Below are 18848 nucleotides of genomic sequence, written 5' to 3' on the forward strand. Positions count from 1 at the left end.
GCGGGTGCGACATGGGCATGGCCAACCATGAAGTGGGCGGGGCAGGGCATGATACGGGTGGGGCCAAATGCCGAAAGACAGAGAGCTCTAAAGAGGGGGGATAGAGAAAGCAGAAGAGGGTGGATAGAGAGAGCAGAAGAGGGGGGATAGAGAGAGCAGAAGAGGGGGGATAGAGAGAGGGAGAGACAGCAAAAAAGAGAGGGGGAGAGAGACAGCAAAAGAGAGAGGGGGGAGAGAGACAGCAAAAGAGAGGGGGAGAGAGACAGCAAAAGAGAGGGGGGAGAGAGACAGCAAAAGAGAGGGGGCAGAGAGACAGCAAAAGAGAGGGGGGGAGAGAGACAGCAAAAGAGAGGGGGGAGAGTGCGCAAAAGAGAGGGGGGAGAGAGCGCAAAAGAGAGGGGGGAGAGAGCGCAAAATAGAGGGGGGAGAGAGTGCAAAAGAGAGGGGAGAGAGAGTGCAAAAGAGGGGGGAGAGAGCGCAAAAGAGAGGGGGGAGAGAGCGCAAAAGAGAGGGGGAGAGAGTGCAAAAGAGAGGGGCAGAGAGCACAAAAGAGAGGGGGAGAGAGCACAAAAGAGAGGGGGGAGAGAGCACAAAAGAGAGGGGGGAGAGCGCAAAAGAGAGGGGGGAGAGAGCACAAAAGAGAGGGGGAGAGAGTGCAAAAGAGAGGCGGAGAGAGCGCAAAAGAGAGGAGGAGAGAGAGAAAAAGAGAGGGAGACAGAGCAAACAAGAGGAGAGAGAGCAAACGAGAGGGGGAAGAGAGAGAGCAAAAGAGAGGGAGAGAGACAGCAAATGAGGGGGAGAGAGAGCAAAAGAGAGGGGGAGAGAGTACAAAAGAGAGGGGAAGAGAGAGAGCGCAAAAGCGAGGGGGAGAGAGAGAGACTGCGCAAAAGAGGGGGGAGAGAGAGAGCACAAAAGAGAGAGAGAACGCAAAAGAGAGGGGGTTGAGAGAGTGTAAAAGAGAGGGGGGAGTGAGAGTGCAAAAGAGAGGGGGAGAGAAAGCAAAAGAGAGGGGGGAGAGAAAGAAAAAGAGAGGGGGAGAGAGGGAGCAAAAGAGAGGGGGGAGAGAGAGCACAAAAGAGAGGGGGAGAGAAAGCAAAAGAGAGGGGGAGAGAGAGCACAAAAGAGAGAATGCAAAAGAGAGGGGGAGAGAGAGCGTAAAAGAGAGGGGGAGAGAGAGCAAAAGAGAGGGGGAGAGAGAGCAAAAGAGAGGGGGAGAGAGAGCAAAAAAGAGGGAAGAGAGAGAGCATGTAAAAGAGGGGGGAGAGAGAGAGAGCGCAAAAGAGAGAACGCAAAAGAAAGGGGGAGAGAGAGAACGTAAAAGAGAGGGGGAGAGAGAGCACAAAAGAGAGAACGCAAAAGAGAGGGGGAGAGAGAGAACGTAAAAGAGAGGGGGAGAGAGAGCAAAAGAGAGGGGGAGAGAGAGCAAAAGAGAGGGGGGAGAGAAAGCAAAAGAGAGGGGGAGAGAGAGGGAGCAAAAGAGAGGGGGTAGAGAGAGAGCAAAAGAGAGGTGGAGCGAGAGAGAACGCAAAAGAGAGGGGGAGAGAGCGCAAAAGAGAGGGGGAGAGAAAGCACAAAAGAGAGGGGTGTGAGAGAGCGCAAAAGAGAGGGGGAGAGAGTGCAAAAGAGAGGGGGATAGAGAGCACAAAAGAGAGGGGGAGAGAGAGAGAGCAAGGGGTGGGACCGCTGTACTGCAAAAAATGGCCCGTGTGAACGGGCTTTAGGACTAGTAATTAAGTATATAAATTAAATTGTGTTAGAATCAAAGGGGTGAGGGCACTCCTCCAAAGATCCATAGATGACGAGCATCTCATGCATTGGTTAAAATGGAAAAAAAGTATGAGGCAAAGTATTTTACCTCTAAAGTGTTTATAACAGCCTCACGTAGGCAGAAAACACTTAACAGCTAGAAATGTCTACATGACATTCCAATGGTGTAATAAATTTGTCTCTTCACATTAGTTTCTGACATTAAATGAATCTTTAGAATAGGTTACAATTGTATTAAACAAATATGGCAAAACATATATCTATGTTTTATAGCAGCACGCAGCTACTCTTTGGGACTGTCTTACAATTTAGTTGCTAAGTACCTGTCCCTTTTTTTGCCCCAGGAAGCCCCTATGCTTATTCAGTGGAATCCCCTGGATAGCTTCAGTGAAGAAATCACTTTACAGCGCTTCGCTAATACAGCGCTTTGTGGAGATGAAGTTCAACCTCCAAGGAATCTGAAACAGTGCTGTAATCATTGTGAGATTGTGAGAAAAGTGACGAGCACAATTTTGTTATGCTTAGTTCACTCTGTTTACAGCATTGCAGTGCAATCTTTGTCTCAGTGTTGCAGTCTGGCAAATTTTACTACAGTAATTGTCATTATTTTACAGGTACAGTATTTTTTGAATACTATTTAAATACTGTACTGTGTTAGTGTTAAACTAAACTTAGCACTATTGCACCCCTAATATATGTTAGTTCAAACATGTTTTCAAATCTTTAAACACACTGGCAAGTGAAAAGAAAGATAAAGCCATGTTGTTTCACTTTAAGGCAGTTTTCACTGTCTTTACAGCGTGGCTCTGGCCCCTAACCCGCTGTATGAGTGAGGTATACCTGTAGATTCAGCACATGCTGCATTTTACTGTTAGAATCATTCTTATATTCCCATTAACTTGTACTTTTACAGTCCCTGTTAAATAACCTTAGGGACAGTTAGTCACAAATACAGTGAATATTTTAAATCAGCTCCCAAAAAATAGCAATGGGAAATGCTATGACATAGTTGTAAAAGTTTCCTAGGACTGTCAATACTATATATTTTATGTTGGACCCTCAAAACATTTGTACAGATTTAAATGTTATATAACTGTTTTAGGTGTTAAAAACGTAAGTATGTGTCATACCCCTTGCAAACAAATACCTTCCCATGTAAGTCTTCATATTTAACTATTTCTCTGCATTGTATAGTCCAGCTTACAATTTCTGTAATTATGAAGAGTTTAATATTGAAAAGTATGGGCAAGATACATTTGTGGAGCCCCTCAGTCCAGTGCCCTTATTCCTCTCCCTTGTATGCCCTGCCCCTTGTATAGCCCACCCCTGTACCAACATTCAGTGATATATAAACACAACATATTAAACCTCCTGATACCATAAACACTTCCCATAAACTAAATACAACATATACATTGCATCATCTCATAACCCATCTGCTTTGCCTGATAACACTACACAGCTTGTGATGTAATAAGCAATGTCATAAAGGATCCAACATTCCACATATATAATATGTCATTGCATTTTAAAAAAAACATTGACTCTTTACAAGTGCAGACAGAAGGACATTCTTTTCTGATTAAATACATTTTTTCTCTTTCTTTCATGAATCTTCAAAGTGTTTCTACCCTATACAGAAATAGCTTGTGTTAGCCTAAATAATAGCTAAGCTAATGCTGAAAGACATTTAAATGCTGTTTATAGTGAAAGCTTCATGTGTGTTTGCCTAAAGGCATTAAAATATCTATTGTTTGAAACTTAGCAGATTTTGTAAATGCAGAGGACCTCTTAAATTTTAGCAAGTGATACCATTTAATGAATACTTATGAAGGAGAGGCACATGGACTTTGCAAATATAAACAATCATATTTATGTGATACAGTATCAGGAGTTGTAAATCTTATTGTAACCTATACCACCTACATTATAAGATGCCTGGCTTCATTCTGAAACGGAGGTGCTTTCCCCAATCCAGACACAGAAAGGCTGTGAAAGTCAAATTTCTTTATAGGTATATAATTCTGGGTCAGATTACAAGTATTACAATGTCTGCGAGGCGCATACACAGAAGCCACAAAATTAAATGTATAGATTGTAAATCCCATGGGTGGCGAGCAACACATCTTTTTTGTCACTCCAAACTGGAATAGTCTTGGGAGCAAGCCGAACCATGCGGGACATTAATGCATATTCCGTATAGCACAAATAGTCCGGATGGCTATCTAACCTCCACAGGGACCTTACCCTTCATACTTTATTTCCCACTTGATCCACAGGAGGAGTATCTCACAAGTTATATTTCAACTTCACTTTGATCTCTCCTCAGTAAGACTGCCATACAATCTTGGCTATCCCTCCAGTATCAAGCTTTTATTCCTATTGTTGGGACTGCGTAAGATTGGAAATGGTGCTACTCCCATTACAAGGTGTAAATATAGCATTGTACAAGGACTTTCCTATGGTGCCTCCTTCACGCAGCATTTTGCTTGGGCTTGCTACCCAGAAAAGGCGACAGAATAACAACAGATTGGACCTGTTTAAAATTTGACAGCATGGCTATTTGTCAAAGCTAATTTCCTGCAGCTAATCTTTTAAATGTTCATCTACTAATGTTTTTATAGTTGACTATTTAGACTAGAGTTTGTTGTAAACTGTAATACCTTCCTAGATCTATCCTAATGGATGTTATGGGTAGCTTCTAAGTAGATGCTAGTTGAGTTTTGATGGCTTGTAAAGCATGTGTGGATAAATAAGTATATATATATGTGCCTATGCTATTATAGTCCAGCCGGTGTCTTTTGACCAGCGGCCGGGGCCGTGGATGCTGGCTTGATAATTATATTATTTTCTCTTTCATATGCCACCAAAAGATTATACACAATTTAATGTTTCAGTGATTTATAGGAACCCTAATTTCGCTATCGTTTCTACTTCACAGATGACGATAACTTGGGACTGCTCCTGAGGGGTTATGTATGCTTGAATATCTTTGTAGGTAATTGTTCCATCCTGTTTGGTCTAGTTGCATTAACATTTTACCTATAAGAAGCAGGATTATTTTTAAAATTTAAATAATCCCTTGTTAAGGATAATATCCACAATTTAGAGGTCCAAGAGTGGCCTATTTAATTTAGAAGGGTGAAAATGGGGGCTAATACATTTTATGTATATTTCGGTTTTGCAGATATGACATTTTTTCTTTTGTGTATGTAACTTTAAGTCCTCAATAAAAAAAAACCTTTTTAACATGTGCATGAATGCTGGAAGCTGCTTTCCCATTGAGGGCTAGATTATGAGTGGAGCACTAGTTATTCCTCTAGCTTGCGCGTTAAAAGTAAGCTTTTTACGTGCGTCGTGTATCACATTTATTAAAAGTTGAAAGTAAAAAGATTTTGCACAAACACTAACCAGACGTGGGAAAAAAGCCATACTTGAACCTCATTAATGTATTCCCCCATAGACTTCAATGGAGCATGAAAGTAGAAAAAACTAACACCCTTACTCGTGCACAAACCTGATCGCGTTTGTCCAAATGCACTAATCCAACATGAAATATGAATATTTCACATTCCAATGAAGAATATGTTCTATTTATTCATAAATAAATATTTCAATATGTTTTTTTTGGGAAAATATATAGATATATATATTATATATATATATATATATACACACATACATATACATACATACATATACATACATATTCAGTCCTTTTTTAACCTCAGGGTAGATTTATCAAGCAGGGGATGCTGCAATCTACCCCTGAAGTTTCAGGTCCGCCTGAAACTTAAAGGGACACTGTACCCAAATTTTTTCTTTCGTGATTCAGATTGAGCATGAAATTTTAAGCAACTTTCTAATTTACTCCTATTATCAAATTTTCTTCATTCTCTTGGTATCTTTATTTGAAATGCATGAATGTAAGTTTAGATGCCGCCCCATTTTTGGTGAACAACCTGGGTTGTCCTTGCTGATTGGTGGATAAATTCATCCACCAATAAAAAGTGCTGTCCAGAGTACTGAACCCAAAAAAGCTTAGATGCCTTCTTTTTCAAATAAAGATAGCAAGAGAATTAAGAAAAATTCATAATAGGAGCAAATTAGAAAGTTGCATAAAATTGCATGCTCTTTCTGAATTACAAAAGAAAAAATGTGGGTTCAGTGTCCCTTTAAGTTAGGAAGCAGCAGTCGTAAGATCGCTGCTTCTTAACTCATCTGCCACCTCTGAGGTGGTGGACAGCAATCATCACGATCAGATACAATCGGGATGATTGACACCTCCTGCTAGAGGCCGATTGGCAGCGAAAGTGCAGGGGGCAGCGTTGCACAAGCATTTCGCCAGAAGTGCTTGTGCAATGATAAATGCCGACAGCGTATGCTGTCAGCATTTATCGATGTCGGGTGGACATGATACGCTACAGAGGATGATTTCCGCCCGACATTTGATAAATCTATCCCCTCATATCTTTGAGCCCTTCTAATTTTTTTATGCAATATTTAAATTAAAAAAGCATTTTATTAGACAGTGTTATTATGAGTGTAACTGTACATTTAATTGTATTTTTTATGTTTTCTATGCCACATTTTAGTTGAGTGTAATAGTTAACCAGAGCTCTAAAGTCACGCTATCCCAACGCACATTAAATTCAATTGTGCTCAAGTGAACGCTTTTACTTTTAACTAGTAAAATGTACGCAAAGAGCAGCGATAAGCCCCTTTTCGCTTGTGTGAAACAGTTAGCGCACCACTCGGAATCTAGCCCTATTTCAGAAGATGACAAATATTTGCAGGGAGATAAGTAGAACAGCAGAGCTCCCAGGCATATGACATATTGCAGGATTGTATGGATGCTCTGTTTCACTGTCCATCCTGCAGCTTTTCCTTCAGACTGCCCAAGGTGAAACCAGGGACTACTTTAACTTCGCTTACTTCCCCATTCTGACTCCAGCCATAGCCCTTCCAACCCCATGTATTGCCAAACCATGACCTCACCCGCTGCTAGCACCAGTGGCCCCTGAGACCAAGTCTCTGGCACATGTTGGGACTCGGAGCTATGGGGCACTCTAGACATTTTACACTTTCATCCGATAATCATATTCTTAAACTGCATTGCTAATTTCATGGAATGAGTATTGTTTAAATAAAATTAAAATATTAATCACGAAGATCGGAAAATGGTTACCAGTGATTGATGCAGTGTACGGCTTGATTAAATGACTATTGGGTGCCTTATGGCTGATCTACTTTTCTTACAAGAAACAGTATGTATTTGTCTCCCATTGTTTCTTATCATCTTTGTTGACTATAAAACTGGCTACACTCAGAGTATCTGTTCTAAAATAAATAAAAAATATTTAATTTAAAGGGACACTAAACACTAAATACATTTTTTGTACCTTCCTCTAATCATGGGTGATTCCATTATGGAACCTAGGTTACACTGCAGGTATCTGAAAGACAGTTTTTGCACATGTTCAAAGAGGTCAGCACTGAATTGTAGTGAAAGATAGATTTCAATATGGTGGCACCATGACTAGGGGGAGGCAGGAAATAATCTCAATACTATGCTTATAAAATGTATTTCGTGTTTATTGTCCCTTGAAATTACTTTTGAGATTCATGGAATAAATATATGTTTTCTGATGATGGCAAATATTCTGCAGCAAGGTTTACATTACTAGATAGGGCAACCAAAATTACTATAATAAGTAAAGATGATTATAACCCCTAGAATGAAAAGGAAGGAAAAGTATCACCACCTACAAGGTAGGAGTAGGGGAATTTGTTTGTTATCTTGTGGGGAATAGGGGAGGGACCATCTGATCCTTCTCTTTCCTGGTACTTACCCCCTTTATTTTAGGAGTGACATTCACCTGTAATGTGCAGGTTTTTAATTCCATATAACATGACTTTAATGTCAGTTCTTTTTTTTTGTGTTATATTTGTATGTAATCCTAAATTCTGATGTTTTGGGAAGGAAGGGTAAACTGATGCTAAATGCTGAACCATAAAATGTTTGTTTCAAATACTTACGGATAGATTACGAGTTTTGCGGAATGAGTAAAAAAGCAGTGTTAAGGTTGATAATGCTGCTTTTTCACTACCGCTGGTATTATGAGCCTTGCAGGTTTAGGGGCACCGCACACTTTTTTGGTCTTAATGCCAATTAACTTACGCAATTTGTGTAAAGTCTTTTTTTAATGGGACTTCCATAGCGCCGGTATTGCAAGCTTTTTCTGGGAGGCCAAAAAGTGAGTGGTACAGCCTATCCCGCAAGATTCGTAACGCATTCTAAAGTCAGTAGTTATGAGTTTTAAGTTACAGAGCTGTAGCATAAAACTCATAACTAAAGTGTTACAAAGTACACTAACACCCATAAACTACCTATTAACCCCTAAACCGAGGCCCTCCCACATCACAAACACTAAAATAACATAAGTAACCCCTAATCTGCCGCTCCCGACATCGCCACACTAGAATAAACATATTAACACCTAAACCGCCGCACTCCCGCATCGCAAACACTAGTTAAATATTATTAACCCATAATCTGCTGTCCCTAACATCGCAGCAACCTTTATTACAGTTATTAACCCATAATCTGCTGTCCCAATGTCGCCGCCACTATACTAAAGTTATTAACCCCTAAACCTAAGTCTAACCCTAACCCTAACACCCACAAACTTAAATATAATTAAAATAAATCTAAATAAACATTGCTATCATTACCTAAATTATTCCTATTTAAAACTAAATACTTACCTATAAAATGAACCCTAAGCTAGCTACAATATAACTAATAATTATATTGTATCTAGCTTAGGTTTTATTTTTATTTCACAGGCAAGTTTGTATTTATTTTAACTAGGTAGAATAGTTACTAAATAGTTATTAACTATTTACTAACTAACTAGCTAAAATAAATTCAAATTTACCTGTAAAATAAAACCTAACCTGCCTTACACTAACACCTAACCTTACACTACAATTAAATAAATTACCTTAATTAATTGAGACCTCTGAGACCCCTGTAGTTATTCCACTGCTGCTGATTATAATATCACCAGTACAAGTTTACATTTCCTAGGTGTACACTAACTATATTATACCTACAGAAAGAAGTTGACTACCAACTTTTTCTGGACAATATAAAGAAAAACAAAGACAGCCATACCATTTTAAAGTACTTTCCAAATTACTTCTCCTATCAAATGTAACTATTTCTCTGGCCTCCATGGTTGACATATTTCTATGATGGTATGCTGAAGTAGTCTCAAGAGCATACATATACATTGAGCACTATGTGGCAGAATTAATTGTAGCAATAAAATACAAGCAACCATTACAGGGAGTGGGTTAGCTTTAGCAACTATATGGTGAAACTCTATGGTTTACTAAGCTAGTAAATATGACAGCTGTATAGCTAGAAGCACTGCTTAATAATTGGAGTTAGCTATGAACAAAGGCACATATTCCAAATATTGATGTTGCGAATAGTTCGCCGGCGAATAGTTCCCGGCGAACATAGCATGTTCGCGTTCGCCTCGGTGGGCGAACATATGCGATGTTCGATCCGCCCCTATTCGTCATCATTGAGTAAACTTTGACCCTATACCTCACAGTCAGAATACACATTACAGCCAATCAGCAGCAGACCCTCCCTCCCAGACCCTCCCACCTCCTGGACAGCATCCATTTTAGATTCATTTGGAAGCAGCATTCTTAGTGAGAGGAGGGACAGTGTAGCTGCTGCTGATTTAATAGGGAAATTGATAGCTAGGCTAGTGTATTCAGTGTCCACTACAGTCCTGAAGGACTCATCTGATCTCTGCTGTAAGGACAGCACCCCAAAAAGCCCTTTTTAGGGCTAGAACATCAGTCTGCTTTTTTTTTTTCCTGTGTAATCTAATTGCAGTTGCCTGCCTGCCAGCGTGTGTGTCAGGCTCACAGCGTATACTGTGCCCACTGGCCCAGTGCCACCACTCATATCTGGTGTAACAGTAGTGTACATTTAAAAAAAAACAACTGTGAAATAATAGCAGACAGCTGCCAGTACCCAAGATGGCCACCAATAAGGCAGATGGGGAGGGTTAGAGAGGTTGGGGCTAAGGGGGGATGCTACACCACAACATATGTAAATATGCTAAAAAAAAATTAAAAAAATTTAAAAACCTTTTATTTTAGTACTGACAGACTTTCTGCCAGTACTTAAGATGGCGGGGACAATTGTGGGGTGGGGGAGGGAAGGGAGCTGTTTGGGAGGGATCAGGGGGTCTGATGTGTCAGGTGGGAGGCTCATCTCTACACTAAAGCTAAAATTAACCCTGCAAGCTCCCTACAAACTACCTAATTAACCCCTTCACTGCTAGCCATAATACACGTGTGATGCACAGCAGCATTTAGCTGCCTTCTAATTACCAGAAAGCAACGCCAAAGTCATATATGTCTGCTATTTCTGAACAAAGGGGATCCCAGAGAAGCATTTACAACCATTTGTGCCATAATTGCACAAGCTGTTTGTAAATAATTTCAGTGAGAAACCTGATATTGCGAAAAAAATTAAGTTTTTTTTAAATTTGATCGCATTTGGCGGTGAAATGGTGGCATGAAATATACCAAAATGGGCCTAGATCAATACTTTTGGTTGTCTACTACACTACACTTAAGCTAAAATTAACTCTACAAGCTGCCTACATGCTCCCTAATTAACCCCATTCACTGCTGGGCATAAAACACGTGTGGTGCGAAGTGGCATATAGCAGCCTTCTAATTACCAAAAAGCAACGCCAAAGCCATATAAGTCTGCTATTTCTGAACAAAGGGGATCCCAGAGAAGCATTAACAACCATGTATGCCATAATTGCATACGTTGTTTGTAAATAATTTCTGTGAGAAACCTAAAGTTTGTGAAAAAGTGAACAATTTGTTTTTATTTGATCGCATTTGGCGGTGAAATGGTGGCATGAAATATACCAAAATGGGCCTAGATCAATACTTTGGGTTGTCTACTACACTACACTTAAGCTAAAATTAACTCTACAAGCTGCCTACATGCTCCCTAATTAACCCCTTCACTGCTGGGCATAAAACACATGTGGTGCTCAGTGGCATTTAGCAGCCTTCTAATTACCAAAAAGCAACGCCAAAGCCATATAAGTCTACTATTTCTGAACAAAGGGGATCCCAGAGAAGCATTTACAACCATTTATGCCATAATTGCATAAGTTGTTTGTAAATAATTTCTGTGAGAAACCTAAAGTTTGTGAAAAAGTGAACAATTTGTTTTTATTTGATCGCATTTGGCGGTGAAATGGTGGCATGAAATATACCAAAATGGGCCTAGATCAATACTTTTGGTTGTCTACTACACTACACTTAAGCTAAAATTAACTCTACAAGCTGCCTACATGCTCCCTAATTAACCCCTTCACTGCTGGGCATAAAACACATGTGGTGCGCAGTGGCATTTAGCAGCCTTCTAATTACCAAAAAGCAACGCCAAAGCCATATAAGTCTGCTATTTCTGAACACAGGGGATCCCAGAGAAGCATTAACAACCATGTATGCCATAATTGCATAAGTTGTTTGTAAATAATTTCTGTGAGAAACCTAAAGTTTGTGAAAAAGTGAACAATTTGTTTTTATTTGATCGCATTTGGCGGTGAAATGGTGGCATGAAATATACCAAAATGGGCCTAGATCAATACTTTGGGTTGTCTACTACACTACACTTAAGCTAAAATTAACTCTACAAGCTGCCTACATGCTCCCTAATTAACCCCTTCACTGCTGGGCATAAAACACATGTGGTGCTCAGTGGCATTTAGCAGCCTTCTAATTACCAAAAAGCAACGCCAAAGCCATATAAGTCTACTATTTCTGAACAAAGGGGATCCCAGAGAAGCATTTACAACCATTTATGCCATAATTGCATAAGTTGTTTGTAAATAATTTCTGTGAGAAACCTAAAGTTTGTGAAAAAGTGAACAATTTGTTTTTATTTGATCGCATTTGGCGGTGAAATGGTGGCATGAAATATACCAAAATGGGCCTAGATCAATACTTTTGGTTGTCTACTACACTACACTTAAGCTAAAATTAACTCTACAAGCTGCCTACATGCTCCCTAATTAACCCCTTCACTGCTGGGCATAAAACACATGTGGTGCGCAGTGGCATTTAGCAGCCTTCTAATTACCAAAAAGCAACGCCAAAGCCATATAAGTCTGCTATTTCTGAACACAGGGGATCCCAGAGAAGCATTAACAACCATGTATGCCATAATTGCATAAGTTGTTTGTAAATAATTTCTGTGAGAAACCTAAAGTTTGTGAAAAAGTGAACAATTTGTTTTTATTTGATCGCATTTGGCGGTGAAATGGTGGCATGAAATATACCAAAATGGGCCTAGATCAATACTTTGGGTTGTCTACTACACTACACTTAAAGGGCCATAATACCCAAATGTTTAAACACTTGAAAGTGATGCAGCATAGCTGTAAAAAGCTGATTAGAAAATATCTCCTGAACATCTCTATGTAAAAAAGAAAGATATTTTACCTCAAAAGTTCCTCAGTAGCCACCTCCCATTGTAAAGGATTTCTAAGCAGCATTTTAGTGTGTTTGTCCTGGGACATCTGAAGGGACTAGCATCGTGCACTCTCATATTATTTCACCAATCAGGTAAAGGAAGCTTACTATGAAATCTCATGAGAGTTAAGTCAAATCTCATGAGATCACAGTAAGAGTTCATGACCTCAGCACTGCTGATGCTGATTGGCTGCTGTTCATTTCTTCATTTTTTTAAATTTTTTTACCTGCAGCTGGGAGCAGCTGAGTATAACTTTTTACACAGAACTTACTCTGCTGAGCTGAGGAAATTGTGAGGTAAAATATCTTCCTTTTTTACATAGAGATGCTCAGGTGATATTTTCCTGTCAGCTTTTTACAGTTATACTGCATCAGTTTCAATTGATTTAGCATATGAGTATTATGTCCCTTTAAGCTAAAATTAACTTTACAAGCTGCCTACATGCTCCCTAATTAACCCCTTCACTGCTGGGCATAAAACATGTGTGGTGCGCAGTGGCATTTAGCAGCCTTCTAATTACCAAAAAGCAACGCCAAAGCCATATAAGTCTGCTATAATGGCATGTCTGGCACACAGTGTTGGGGCAAGGGTCCATCTGACCACTGATACCTGGTCTGCAAAGCATGGTCAGGGCAGGTATATCACCTACACTGCGCACTGTGAAGCGGGCGTAACCCTTACACTACCTGATCGATACATCATACCTGATGTTTTAAAGCACGTTATTCCAAACAATTTAGGAATGTTAGGTGATTTATGCCCTTTATGGATTAAAACCAGACTCTGCATCAACTATGTAATTTTCCATGGGAGTTTTGCCATGGATCCCCCTCCGGCATGCCAAAGTCCAGGTGTTAGTGCCCTTGAAACAACTTTTCCATCACTATTGTGGCCAGAAAGAGTCCCTGTGGGTTTTAAAATTTTCCTGCCTATTGAAGTCTATGGCGGTTTGCTCAGTTCGCCGTTCGCGAACTTTTGTGGAAGTTCGCGTTCGCCGTTCGCGAACCAAAATTTTTAGGTTCGCAACATCACTAATTCCGAACCATTTTACCTTGCTCTAGTATTCCAATGTTTTAGAAGTACAATTCTTTGAATTAACTAAGCCCCCAGATACATGCATGCAGTATCTGTATAATTGTTTTTATTTTTATTGGGATTAGGTAACATATGGATAAAAAAACACATAACAGGGTTCTGATGGAGGGTATTTACAGGGGTTTCTACACTCCCCTAATGCAGCAAAATATATATATATAACCTTTAAAAATGTCCAAATATTATTTTCAATCTAAAATTAACTTTGTGATGATCACATTATCTGACCCTGCTGCACATGTTGCCACTGATGTTATTTTGTTAAGCTTTTCTGGTTACAGCGAGGGTGTTCAAGCGATCAAGACTGCTGTATTATGAAGATGCATAAAAGATGTGAAAACCCCTGTGAAAAAAAAAGTGTTCTCTGGATACAATTTGTGACAGATCTTAAAATAAATTATCTGATGGATTTTCACATTATCAAGAATCATTAGAAAACTATAGAAAAAAAATGCAAGAAGAGGATTTACTTATAGATTGGAATGTGCATACATTTGAAAATCCTGCAACATGCTAAGTTGCTAGCCATGTCTCACAGCTCTTCTTACATTGTCATAGAACCCTGCAGTGGTGTAAATAGCAGTTGGAACCATAGCATGTCAATGCATGTTCACCTCAGCATGGACTTGTTAACCATTCCTTTTCAATTTAAAAAGGTTTTAAAAAAAAATTAACACAGGTCACGATAAACAATATAGCTACTGTGGTAACTTCCGCTTATTACAAGGTGAAAGTAAAGACGTTCGCTTAATCGCAAATTAAATTAGCGTGCTTTGGGTTGGGACAAAAGAAGTCCTAGCATAAAGTGTAATGTAAAAAAATTGCACTAAACACAGCATAAATACATTAAAATAAATTGTTACACTCATATACAGGTAGCCCTCAGTTTACGCGGGGGTTTGGTTCCAGAAGGAATGGTTGTAAATCGAAACCGTTGTAAATTGAAAACCCAGTTTATAATGTAAGTCAATGGAAAGTAAGGGAGATAGGTTCCAGGCACCTCTCAAAATTGTCATAAGTAACACCTAATACATTATTTTTAAAGCTTTGAAATGAAGACTTTAAATGCTAAACAGCATTATAAACGGTATCAAATAATCATACAACACAAAATATATAATTAAACTAAGTTAAATGAACAAAAATATTTGCTAAACAGCATTATAAACCTAATAAAATAATCACACAACACAGACTTAACTTGCATTTCTCTGCAAACAGTTCTTTCTATGCATTCCGATCTGGACTGATTTATAGACAGGAAGATCTTGTTCCTTTGAGATCTGCTCGATAGATCAGGTCTGGTTAAACTGATTAATTTCAGCTTGCTTGGCTTTGCTGCAACACAAGAGGACAGTTCCACCTCCTGGCTATTTTAATAAATGCACTGCTTCTCAATGCTTTTCAATAACAGTCACATGACTGAAAAAAGGTTGTTATTCTGAAACGGTGTAAATTGAACTGTTGTTAAATGAGGGCCACCTGTACTCACAATCTGCTAAAAAATATTTATATAAATATTAATACTTTTTTATAATGGTTAAAAGGTATATGGTAAATGACATTTGACTGGAAAGGGCTATTTTGTAAACATATATGTCTAAATATGGGTATGGTATGTGTACATATATATATATATATATATATATATATATTTTTTTACACACTCACCGCCCACTTTATTAGGTACCCCTGTTCAATTGCTTGGTAACACAAATTGCAAATCAGCCAATAACATGGCAGCAACTCAATGCATTTAGGCATCTAGACGTGGTGAAGACGATTTGTTGAAGTTCAAACTGAGCATCAGAATGGGGAAGAAAAGGGAATTTAATTGACTTTGAACGTGGCATGGTTGTTGGTGCCAGACGGGCTCGTCTAAGTATTTAAAAAACTGCTGATCTACTGGGATTTTCACGCACAACCATCTCTAGGGTTTACAGAGAATGGTCCGAAAAAGAGAAAATATCCAGTGAGCGGCAGTTGTGTGGATGACAATGCCTTGTTGATGTCAGAGGTCAGAGGAGAATAGGCAGACTGATTCAAGATGATAGAAAGGCAACCGTAACCACTCGTTACAGCCAAGGTATGCAGAATACCATCTCTGAATGCACAACACGTCGAACCTTGAAGCAGATGGGCTACAGCAGCAGAAGACTACACCGGGTGCCACTCCTGTCAGCTAAGAACAGGAAACTGAGGCACAGGCTCACCAAAATTGAACAATAGAAGATTGGAAAAACGTTGCCTGGTCTGATAAGTCTCAATTTCAGCTGCAACATTCAGATTGTAGGGTCAGAATTTGGCATAAACAACATGCAATCATGGATCCCTCCTGCTTTGTATCAACGGGTCAGGCTGGTAGTGGTGGTGTAATGGTGTGGGGGATATTTTCTTGGCACACTTTGGGCCCCTTAGTATCAATTGAGCATCATTTAAATGCCACTGCCTACATGAGTATTGTTGCTGACCATGTCCATCCCTTTATGACTACAGTGTACCCATCTTTTGATGGCTACTTCCAGTAGGATAATGCACCATGTCACAAGCTCAAATCATCTCAAACTGGTTTCTTGAACATGACAATGAGTTCACTGTACTCCAATGGCCTCTACAGTCACCAGATCTCAATCCAGTAGAGTACCTTTGGGATGTGGTGGAACAGGAGATGTGCCAACAAATCCACAGCAACTGGGTGATGCTATCATGTCAATATGGACCAAAATGTTTGAGGAATGTTTCCAACACCTTGTTGAATCTATGCCACAAAGAAATAAGGCAGTTCTGGGGGTCCAACTGGTACTAGCAAGGTGTACCTAGTAAAGTGGCCGGTGAGTGTGTATATATATATATATATATATATATATATATATATATATATATATATATATATATATATATATACATTTATGTATTTCTATATGTATATATAAAGTAAATTGATAATATAAGTAAATTGGAAAGTTGTTTAAAAATGTATGCTTAGTCTGAATCATAAAAGAAAAAAATTGGTTTTGTGTCCCTTTAATTTTATAAATATATTATTATGTATTTATTGTAAGGCTTGTTAATGTTTCAGTCAGTGATATACAGTAACTATCTATTTAACTGGTGGGGGTGGGACAATTGTCACATCATGCCATAATATGCTAGCAGTTCTTGTTTTTGTTACATTGTTATTATTATGTGCAAATGCCATGCAGACTTAGTATGTGGGTAAGTATATATAAAAATGTAAATAATTTAATGTTTATCTGCTGCTGTCTTGTGATAACTGTGTAAGAGGAGATTTCTTTATATATATGTTCTTCTTACTTATGTAACTGCAGGAACTGTGAAAACAATAATGTGTAATTATCTAACTTGGTTTTTTTTCTCATCCTGGCAAATACTAATGACATATTTTTAATTAGTTAATTCATTTGCTAAATTTGAATATGGTTTGCAATCTATCCGGCCCCAGTGAGATGTTTACTTGCTTTAGATATTTAATCTTCTATTTCAATATTGTATTTGCTATTAAAACATTTTGAATAGGTCTTACTCTTTCCCAAACACCTTTAGCTTTTGCAGTACCGCCCTCCTTTAGATCTCTTTGTATTTTTTCAACTGTATCTTCAGTATGCACTCACCTGGTATATCTTCTACCCCTTTACTACAATGTGTGGCTTTGCCACCAGGCTTAGTTCTTAGCCCAATTCTGTATCCAATCTACCCAAATCTACCTCTCTGCTTCATACCTACATACTATTCACTAGTTACCTATTATTTAGCTGTCTTATCCTGTATATCTTCTCACTATCAAAAGCTAAACATTTTGAATACTGAACGCCTCTTATTTCCCGCGTCATCCTCTATCCCTACACCCCAAGTCTCAATATACAGTACTGAGCAAATGTTTTAGGCTGATGAGAAATCTTTCCCTTTTCAATATATTTCAATGTGTATATATATATATATATATATATATATATATATGTAGTAAGAGTATGGAGGTTATGTCAAACACCTTTTTGACAGGTGACATGCCCCTTTCCCCTCCCCTAATCCCGCCCCTTTTCACTCCCACTTTCACGCCCCTTTTTAATATCAGTTTGATATAAAATTTATATAAAAAGGTGATTTTGATATACATTTTATATTAAATTGATATAAAATTGATATCAAAATTGATATAAAAAAAGGGGATTTTGATATAATTTTTATATTAAATTGATATTAAAAAAGTGTTTTTAATATCAATTGGATATCCAATTGATATGTATATTTATTAGGATTAAAAGGTTTTAAGAGGTGTATTGTTGATATTTTGATTTATAAAGGATAAATGTTATTTAATTCTAAAAGTTGTAAATTACACTTTGATATTGTATTCTATTAAAATATTAGGAGTTTTTAAAAAGGGAGATAAAAGTATAATTTTGATAATGTTTTATTAACATTTGTTATAAGATTTCTGTGAAACAAATCATTTAATTCAGCATTGCACATTTTCATATCTTCTCTGTCTTCATGCCAGCACATTGTATGAACAAAATTCTCTGAATGCACAGTCTACTTATATGCTCTGACAAAATATTTATTTTAAAATAAAAAATGCTGACTTATCTAATACGTTATTTGTTAAATGATGACTAAGTATTTTGTTAAAAAATCATCATATTACTCTCAGATGTCATTTGAATTAAAGGGACATGAAAGCCATTTTTTTTCTTTTGTGATTTAGAAAGAGCATGTCATTTTAAACAACTTTCTAATTTACTTATATTATCTAATTTGCTTCATTCTCTTGATATCACTTGCTGAAAAGCATATCTAGATATGCTCAGTAGCTGCTGATTGGTTGCTGCACCTAGAGGCCTTGTGTGATTGGCTCACACATGTGCATTGCTATTTCTTCAACAAAGGATATCTAAAGAATTGAGCAAATTAGATAATAGAAGTAAATTGGAAAGTTGTTTAAAATTGCATGCCCTATCTGAATCATGAAAGTTTAATTTTGACTAGACTGTCCCTTTAACAAGCTATTTTAAAATACTGATACACATAATTTCTGTAAGAGTAAGCATATCACATGTTATCTAAAACTAAAGCAAACTCTCAAGGTTAGATCCATGCAAATAATAAATCTCTTACCTTTTCCCTAAATATCTATAGCAAGATAATTTCATTATTTTTTTTTATAAAATCTAGTTGAGTAAAATACTAATAACAGATTGTTTATATGCACACAGTTCATACAAGGTTAAACCATTGATCACAAAATAAACATTCAGAAACATAAGTTTACATAACCTTAGAGTGACCTTCAACTACACAAGATTAGCGTGTTATCTTTTTTTAGTGGCCTTAAACTCTTACCTAATTTTATGTAACATCGTGTTGAAAC

Source organism: Bombina bombina, chromosome 5 (assembly GCF_027579735.1).
Source record: "Bombina bombina isolate aBomBom1 chromosome 5, aBomBom1.pri, whole genome shotgun sequence".
Lineage (NCBI taxonomy): Eukaryota > Metazoa > Chordata > Amphibia > Anura > Bombinatoridae > Bombina > Bombina bombina.